The following is a 10,322-nucleotide window of genomic DNA, read 5'->3' on the forward strand; positions in this document are numbered from 1 at the left end:
TAAGATTAAACTCAACTTGGTCATGATGTATTATCCTTTTTGTACAATGTTGGAATTATTTTGCTAAAATTTTGTTTAGAATTTTTGTATTTATGGTCATGAGGGTTGTAGGTCTATAGTTTTCTTGTAGTATCTTTGTCTGATTTTTGTATTGGGATAATGCTAGTCTCATACAAATAGATTGAAACGTACTCTGTTATTTTTAAATTTCTACAACAGTGTAAATAGAATTGGTATTACTTCTTTGTTAAATATTTGCCAGATTTTTACCAGTGAAGCTATTTGGGCCTGGACTTTTGTTTGTGGGAAAGCTTTTAACTCCAATTACAGTTAATGTAATAGATACGAGTTATTTACATTGCTTCTTCTTGAGTAAGCCTTGGTACTTTGTGCCTTTCAAAGAATTTGTCCATTTCATCTAAGTTGTTAATCTATTGACATAAAATTATTAATAATATTTGCTTATCTTTAGAATCTATAATGATTTCACTTCTTTTATTTCTGATATTGGTAATCTGTTTTCCCTCTCTCTCTTTTTCTGAAAAATCGTGGTAGAGGTTCACCAATATTTCTGGCTTTCCCAAACAACCAGATTTTGATTTTGTTGATTTTCTGTCTTGTTTTTATTTTTTATTTTATTGGCTTTCATTTTTTAATTTTCTTTCCTTTCTTAACTTTGGGTTTAATTTGCTCTTCTTTTCATTTCTTAAGATGAATGCTGAGATTATTGATTTGAGACCTTTCTTTTCCTCTTTCTCCTCCTTGCCTTCCACCTCATCCTCCTCCATCTTCTTAAATATAAGTATTCATGATACATTTTATCTCAACTACTACTTTAGAAGCATTCCTCAAAGTTTGATACTTTGTGTTTTAATTTTCATCCAGTTGAAAAGCTTTCTAATTTTTCTGTTAATTTCTTCTTTAATTTATGGATTATTTGTAAGAGTCTTAATTCATTTCCAAATATTTTTGGATTTCTGGAGATATTTCTGTTATTGATTTCTATTTTAATTTCATTGTAGTCAGAGAATATACTTTATGACCTGAATTTTTTCTTATATCCTCTCTCTTTTTAAAAAAAATTATAAAGCAAGTTTAAAATTTTAATTCCAGTATAGGTAACATACAGTATTATATTATTGTTATATTAATGTATTGTATTAGTGTTCATCATGAGAAGTGTACTCTTTAATTTCCATCACCCATTTTACCATCCCTCCCATCTGGTAACCATCAGTTTTACCCTATAATTAAGAGTCTATGTCTTGTTTTGTCTCTCTCTTTCTTTTTTTCCTTTTCCCTTTTGTTTCTTAAAATCCACATATAAATGAAATTGTATGGTATTTGTCTTTCTCTGACAGGCTTATTTCAATTAGCATTATACTCTCTAACTCCATCCATGTTGTTGCAAATGGCAAGAGTCCATTCTTTTCTATGGCTAAATAATATCCATTATATATATCTTCCTTATTTATTCATCTGTCAGTGGACACTTGAGCTGCATGACCATACATAGTTTGGCTATTGTATTTCATAGTTTGGCTATTGTAAATAACGCTGGTGTAAAGACAGGGGTGCATTCATCTCTTTGAATTAGTGTTTTTGTATTTCAGGGATAAGTGCCCAGTAATGTGATTACTGGATTGTAGGGTAGTTCTGTTTTCAACTTTTTGAGGAGCCTGAATACTGTTTTACACAGTGTCTTCTCCAGTTTGCATTCCCACTAACAGTGAACGGGGATTCCTATTTCTTCACATCCTCTTTAATGACATTTCTTGTTTCTTGTGTTTTTGATTTTAGCCATTCTGACAGGTGTGATGTAATATCTCATGGTGGTTGTGATTAGCATTTCCCTGGTCATCAGTGATGTTGAGCATCTTTTCATGTGTTTGTTGCCCACCTATATTTCTTTTTGGAGAAATGTCTGTTCACGTCTTCTGCCCATTTTTAAGTTGGACTATTTGTTTTTGGGGTTTTGTGTTGTATCGGTTCTTTATGTATTTTTGATACTAATCCTTTATAGGAGATGCCATTTGCAAATCTCTTCTCCCATTCATTAGGTTGTCTTTTAGTTTTATTGATTGTTTTCTTTGCTGTGTAGAAGCTTTTTATTTTGATGTAGTCCCAATTGTTTATTTTTCCCCTCATCTCAGGAGACATATCTAGAAAAAAGTTGACACTTCTGATGTTGGCAGAATTACTTCCTGTGCTCTCTTCTAGGATTTTTGTAGTGTCAGGTGTTAAATATAGGTCCTTAATCCATTTTGAATTTATCTTTGGTGTGGTGTAAGTCAGTACACCTGTATGACCTGAATTTTTTTTATGGCTTGGAATATGCTCTCTCTCTCTCTTTTTTTTTTTTTTTTTGGTAAATATTCCATGTGAACCTGAAAAGACTGTATTCTCTGCTTTTGTTGGGAGGCATGTTCTATAAATGCCAATTAAATCAAGTTTGTTTGCGGTTTTCAAGTCTTCTGTGTCTCTCCTGATATTCTGTCTACTTTTTCTATCAGTTATATTTGACTGTAGTTGGGAATTTTTCTACTTTTACTTGAAGCTCTCTGTCTCTCTCTGCTTCATGTACTGTGAAGCTCCACTTTGGATGTATAAATGTGATTTGTAAATCTGCTTGGAAGGTAATAGATACAGGTTTTGCATGTATTTTAGTAAAAAAAAAAATGGAATACATCTTAATCTGTGTGGATAACTTCATAAGCCCCGTAAGGTACTTCTTTTTGTTTTAAAGGAAAATATGTAAATGTGATCATTCCTCTTGCTACACTTGTTTTTTTGACTAATGTCAAACATAGGTTCTGTTACTGGTACTCTGTTTCTATGACTTTCTGTGTGTTCACTCTTTCAGTTCAATGCTGAATCATAACATGGTATTTTCAAAGATATTTTACATGGCAATTAAACTCTACAGATGTAATTTCAACAGTATGCAAATTCCAGTGAAGAGATGACGATATGAGCAGCTCTGACCAAGTTTAAACATGTGTAAGCAATGTCTATTTTATCTTAATTTCTGTCTAAATGACATTAAGTATAACACACACCTTGATACTTAAATGTGAAAAACGTCTCTTAAAGTCTAAGAAATACTATATATGTTAGATAGGAATATAGGATTCTATACAGTGCTCGATAAAATACCCAAGATTACTGTCCTTGTTGAGCTTACATTTTAATGTATAGAGGCCAAAATTAAACAAGTACAAAATAAGCCAGGTAATTCTCACCCATGGTACGTACTGTAAAGAAAGTTAATGGAGTAGATGGAAGGTGCCTTTAATTGGGCCATCAGCAAAGGCTTGTCTGAGGATGTCATGGGTGAGATGAATGTCATCAACACCTGAATAATGAGAAAAAACCATTGGGAGATGACTTGGCAGAAGAGCATTTGGGTGAGAGAGAGCAAGTGGAAAGCCTTTTCTTTAGCAATGAGTTTGATACTAGAGAAACATACAGAAAACCAATGTGGCTGCTGTTTAGAGGGTAAGGGTGATCATGGAACCAGGTGGAAGTAGAGAGGTGGTTGGTAGGGGCTATTTTTACTTCAGTGTCTCCAAAGTTAAGCCAGAAGATTAAATGTTCTTTTAGTACAATGTATTAAACACATTGCAGCTCATGGGTCTGTTTCATTTCAACCCTGACTGGGGACTAAAAGCAGAAGGAAATAAGTTGAGCCTCCCAGGGTGCTTAGCATCTGTACTACATGCAATTTAGCACTTGGATATATGTTTCCATGTGTTACTTGCAAATTGTATCATCTGTTTAAGCCTTTTCACTGGAGTGGAAAGGGCCATATTATATTGGTTCGATTAATATTATATGGCTTCTCAAAAGGATGGTTATGGTTGGGGGAAGCAGGGGGTAGAAGAGGGTTGATGCAAAATCAGCACGTTTCTGGCAATTATATTAACCTGTTAGCACTTAGGAGTATAATTGGAACATCTTTCTGGAGTGCAATCTGGAAATATGTATAAACAAATCTAAGAATTTTTCTTTTATGTTTTTATATAAGAAAGTATATGAAAGAAGTGATCAGGACAAAGATACTTTAACAAGGATGAACTTTTTTTTTGTAATAGCAAAAAAAAATGCAAACAAATTAATGTTCACAGAGTTACCATGAAATACTATGTAGTATTAAAGTTGTGACACATATTTTTTTATTTCTTGATATGAAAAAATCATCTAAAGCATTTTAAGAGAAATAAGAACAGAGGTGGGTATAATCCTGGTCCTGGAAAATAACAAATACGTGTATGTATGAACAGAGAAAAAATTCTGGCCATATACAAAACTGGAAATAGTGGTTATTTCTTTATGGTAGGGTTATTGGTAGGTTTCCCTTTATCTTTATACATTTTATAATGTCTGAATATTTATAATGAACATACATTATGTATTTTAAATAATTGGGAAAAAAAACCCTTTCTATTTTGATAAAAACATAAGGGTAAGTAAGCTGTGAAAGGAGCTGATTTAGAGAGTAAAAGGATTTATGAAGTACAGCTAAGAACACACTTGGGGTTAGTCCAGGAGAAAGTGGCTTCTGGCTTTGTGTCTGACATGTAGTAGATAACAAATAGTAAGTGGTTGTTAAGGGCTGGGTTTGTCCCCCCCAAAATTCATATACTGAAGTTCCAACCTCTAGTACCTGAGAATGTACCTGTATTTGAGGATAAGATCTTAAAGGTATGAACAAGTTAAAGTGAGGTCATTTTGATGGGCCCCCAATTCGATGTGACTGGTCTCCTTATAAGAAGAGACACCAGGGATGCACACATACACAGAAAATACCACGAGAAGGTACAGAGACAAGACAGCTGTTTACAAGCCAAGGAGAGAATCTTCAGGAGAAACCAAATCTGCTGATACCTTGATATTGGACTTCTAACGCCCAGAACAGTAAGAAAATACATTTTTGTTGTTTAAGCCGCCCAGTCTGGGGTGTTTTGTTATAGCAGCCCTAACAAGCTAATACAGCATTTACAAAAAATGGTGGCTGCTTATATTGGTAAGAGTTATCAAATCCCAGCTCCGACACTAAGCAGCTTTACATGCATTATCTTATTTATTCATCACTAAATCTTATGCATTAGATGCTACCTACCATTCATGCTCACTTTGCAAATAAGGTAACTGAGGCTTAGGGATCTTAAATAATTCATCACACAGCTAGTAAAGTGGCAGAGCTAGGTTTGAATGTAAGTTGTGTAATGTTCTAACCCTTGGCCTCAAGCACTGTACTAAAATTAGTACAACTGCATAGCAATGTGCAAGGTTAGGGTCCAAAGATGTTTACGTGGCAAAACCAATGATTTGGTTCATTATTCCAACTATTGGCAATACAACACATTATAACTGTTTTCATACAATGTATTCAACTTTTATGTCCTTTTTTGTTGAATTAAAAACCCACCTCCTCTTTATAATAAATTAAAGAGGTTTCATGATACTTTGTTTGATTTTGAATCACTGGGGATATAAGCCCATACAGCTCAGGGAGAATAATTAAGTACTGGAACTGGGACCAGGTCCCTTGGAAACTAACAGAGACCAAGAACAAAAAGGAATTTATTATTTGGAATTTGAAGCCCTTAAATAGCCAGTGCCCCCTGCCAGTTTGCTTGGCCCTTTACATGTAGATACTCTTTCATGTACTCTTCAAATCAATCTTTTGAAGAAGGTCCTACTATCAGTGAAGACACTTAGGTTCTGAGAGATTAAGCAACTTCTTTAAACTTACTGGTCTGGGAAGTGCTCCCACGTCTTCCTGCTCCTGTGACATGCTTGAACAGGAGAGCCATGCTTGTTAGGGGAATTAGCCCTTTCTCTGTAGCCATTAATTTATATTTATTTCATGTTCATTCTATAGAAGACGTTTGACTGTATAGAAGAAAATCTGGGCCGTAACACCAGGGAACTTTGCACTTCAGATAATTGAGACTTCATTCCCCAAAATAATTCACTGCAGGCTAACCAGGAAAGAAATGGGGGAAAATCACACTTGTAATCTCAGGGCTTCCTAAATACTACTACTATTTAATCGTTTAGTGAATGCTCACTATGTGCCCTACACCATGAAATATGTGATCTTACTTCTCAGGGGTGTTGTGAGCTAAGCACTGCTGCTGTGTTCAATTTCTATGTTAGAAAACTAATGCCTAGGGAGACTGGGGATATGTGCAAATGGAGTGTGGGAAGTATGACGTTTTAGCCCATACTTTACAAGCACTTGGTATTGCCCTAGGACCTAACCTGGAAGAACTGCAATTTTGATTCCTGAGGCCCCCTGCCTGCTATTAGATTAAGCCAATCATTTGCTTTCTCCTTTATAAATTGGGAGGTAATGGAAACTCCAGTGCACAACACACAGCCACCTCCCCATCAAGTATGAGGTACTTATTTCTCCAAAGGCTAGTGCTGGTTGGCTGCTAACAATAGTGTAGAGCTGAATCACTCTCTGAGAACTTCTTTACCCAGGTGGGTGGTCTTCATCCAATGACTAGTTGACCTAGGGTACAAGAACAGGATAACACTGTGGAGCCCTGCAGAACTCCCCCCCACCCCGCCCCAGGTTTAACTGAAGCTTCTTTGTGGCTTATCTTTTTCTGCCCAGCCTTGCTTTTTTGATCTCTTACAAGTGTTTTTCCTGAGAGTGCTTCCCCAAACACCTCCTGTACTCCTATCTCTACCTTAAAGTTTAGTTCCTAGGGAAACTGATCTGAGTCAGATGCCAGATAAAATTGTTTGTTCGTTCATTCGTTCATTCATTCATTCATCCATTCGCTCATTCTCCAGATAGTATCAAACACCTGATATTTGCTAGGCACTGTTCAAAGTCTTAAGGATATATTGGAATTCTTGGGATTTCTGAAAGCAAGATATCTGTGGAGCTCCTTACTGCGTTTACTTAAAAAAAAAAAGTACTTTAGGCTGGGAGAAAGTCTTAGCACTTTTATCATTATTAAATGTTCTTTAATTGTTGCTTTTTGACTGAATTATAAAAATTATCCCAGTCAATATAAACCCTGATTTGGATTCCAGCATCTGCCACTCCTAATTATCAAAACAACTTCTTCCTAGGTCTTCCTAAGTAAAATCTCTTTGCTTCACCTTGTCCCTACTTTTGTTTTCTTGAAAAGAAAATCTGATCATTTCAAGCATCTGATACAGTGCAAATTTCTTGGTATATAGCAACCAGGCCTTACAAACTGGCTCCATGCAGTATTTTCAGCTTAACCTCCCATCCCTACTCCCATACCTTCTTTCCATCGGTCTCACAGATATCCCTTTTCCTTCTCATTACAGAAATAGTTGCTGTGGTTATATTCTTTCATGTTCTTGAGACTTTGTACATTATTCCCTCTTCCTGACAGGCCATTCCATCTCCCCCATTCTCTGCAACCCCTATCAACATTTCCATTTATTAACCTTCTGGCTTAAATGTAACCTCTTAAATTTTCATGGTTAATTATCTTCCCTCCCCCACATAATATCAACCAAGTACAGTAGGATAATTCCTCCTATGACATTTTGTGTATTATTCTTTGTACACTTGACCCATTTGCATTGCAATTACTTATTTGTGTCCTTTAAGAATTGTTAAATCTTTGGAAGCAATGACTATATCTTGTTTATCTTTATATCTCCAGAATTTTAGTGTGTGTACAGCAAAAACTGGAAGTATTGCACTTGAATACATCTCTCGTTTTCCTGTTTGACTATTGGAGATACAGACTTAGTATTCCATTCCGATGGATTTCTTTTATACAATGAAAGCAATATTTTCATATTAGTTTATATTGGTTCCTCTAGGGTAAATTTCAACTGAGGAGAAATGGATACATGGTGGTGGTAGTGCCTTTTCTTTTATTTCAATGATCTCTTTCTTTGTTTTTGCTGCTATTTACCATTGTCTTTTTGCACTGACTTAGTTCATAATGCAAATCTCTTCAGTCAATAGACACACTTGGAATAGTTAGCTCGTAGTGTGCTGTTTGAATAACTTTTCATCATTCAGCCTTCTGCATAACAAGTACTGTAGAAGGAGTGTGGGGGCTTGTGTTGGGAGAGGAGATCAACTATAATGGAGAGCAAGAAAAGGAAAAACTGGGAATCTTTTCCAGCTTGGAAGAGTCCAATCATCTTTACCAAAAGTAATAACAGTTTGACTTTTAAGAATTTTTTTTTTTTGTCTGAAGCACTATATATATGCAGTAGGTACACAGGAATAGAAATTGCATTAGCTCTTACTCTCCACTCCCGCTCTCCTTTTCCCTCATGGTTGGACAACTTGTAATTAAACCCACCAGGATTCTCCAGCCTCCCCACTTTGCATTCATCCCTTCCTATTCTCCTCTACACATGAACCTAAAATACTCCTGTTCATCCTCAATTGTCAACTTCCTATTAGCCTTTCCTGACTCTCCCCAGAGCAGAGTCATTTATTTTTTCTTCTGTAATGTCATGTTAGTTTGTTTGCATCCATACTATTATTCTGGCAATGGAATTTTTTTTTGAAAGAGAATTTTGTATTACTTTTATGTACAGAAAATTGGATGGTGTACACTTAGCCCAGTCGCATGACCAGTTCTTTAGCCTTTGTCTTTTCCCACTTGGTGATACAAGACACCGGCTTCGGACCCAGGACGTTGCCTCCCCAGTGACCGTGGATCTCACCTTATCTGTCATTGTAATTGGTCCTGATGGCTTCCATCTGCTTAGCCAGACCTCCTTTGTCTTCCAGATTAATCTGTGTGAAGGCAACAGTGGTGCAGGTCTTCCTGTGAACCGGATGCCCCAGCCTGGCCTTCCCCTTGATAATGCAGTAGGGAACCCCACAGGGCAGGCAGCAAGACAGCCCCTCAATGGGATCCACATCATGTGCAATCACTACCAGCTGAGCCTTCTTGTTTTCTACCAAGATGGTGACAATAATAAACCCAGCTCAAAGGACAGGTGGCCTCTTAATGGGGACATCCTCTTTGCTGGCAGCTTTCTTCTCAGCCCAGGCCAACAGTCTTTGCTTCTTCTCTTGCTTTGTCTCTGGTCTGTGTTTGTGGGCCAGAGTAAGCAGTTGAGTATCTGTTTGGTGGTCCACGGCCAGGGTGAACTGGTTAATCGCAGGAGGCATGTTTAGGCATTTATAGAGAATAGCCCTTTGCCACTGCAGCCAGATATAGTGGGGTGATCTGATAAAGTGGGTGAAGTCCCTTTTGGGCTGAATGTCCTGTCTGATGCCAGCATTCTTGGGTCTTTTCTCAAACAGGGGATTGACCACCTTCTTGGCTTCCTGCTTCTTCATAACAGCAAGGGCTGGGGCCACCTTTTTCCCCATAGCCATTTTTCCTTTAGGCATCTCGGATGGCTGGAGAAGAGAGAAGGAAAAGAGAATTTTCCTGGCAGTAACATTTAATTATTTGTTTGCATGGATCCAAAAGAGAATACAAGTCTTATACCCCAATGCATTCTCAGAAGCTGCATCTTGAATGGGACAGGGCAGTCGTTAGAAAATATGTATTGTATAAATGACTCAGAAGAAATACTTATTGAGGGTGTTTTTACTATATTATCTAACAGAACTCTTCCAAGGTTTTCACCCATTTCAATAATGATTTGTTCTTGCTTTAGAGTATGATGAAAGATTAATACATAGCAAAGACAGATTAGAATTAGAAATACCACCAACCTCTTTTTTGTTTGTTTCTCTTTCTCTTAACATGAAGAGTTTTTGTGATTTAAACCAGAAGACTATTCCTGGGTCTAAGTGACTGTTATTAGATGTAGCATAAGCCTTTAGTATGTTGACTATTTAGGAAGCTAGAGCTAGCATGTGATTACAGATGTCAGTAATGGAAACCTGATAGCATCTTCTTATTCTTATTAATGTTATTTCTTCATGGAAATAAAGGGTCCAAATGTGCATAACAGACAGTATGTTCAGATTGGCTCAGGTAGGATATATATATATATATACACACACACACACACACACATATACATATATATGTATGTATATACACACACATATACATATATATGTATGTATATACACACACATATACACATATACATATTATATATGTATATATGTATATATACATATGCATATACATGTATACATATATGTATATATACATATGTATATACATGTATACATGTATGTATACATATGTGTATACATATATGTATACATAATCACAAAACTCACTAAATATACATAAAATATTATATATGTATAATATATATGTATATATACATATATATGTATAATGTATGTATGTATACATATATATGTATATATACAT

The 10,322-nt window shown here is 36.0% G+C and overlaps 1 pseudogene; it reads right to left on the bottom strand.

Annotated features, from left to right (window-relative positions):
• Positions 1 to 8,584: 8,584 nt before the first annotated feature.
• LOC124511610 (60S ribosomal protein L7a-like) lies at positions 8,585 to 9,373 on the bottom strand (annotated as a pseudogene).
• Between the last annotated feature and the right edge of the window lie 949 nt (positions 9,374 to 10,322).

This window comes from Lynx rufus, unplaced genomic scaffold (genome assembly GCF_022079265.1).
Source record: "Lynx rufus isolate CCGP_SWC_20201006 ecotype Redwood Valley unplaced genomic scaffold, mLynRuf1.p SCAF_16, whole genome shotgun sequence".
Classification (NCBI taxonomy): Eukaryota; Metazoa; Chordata; class Mammalia; order Carnivora; family Felidae; genus Lynx; species Lynx rufus.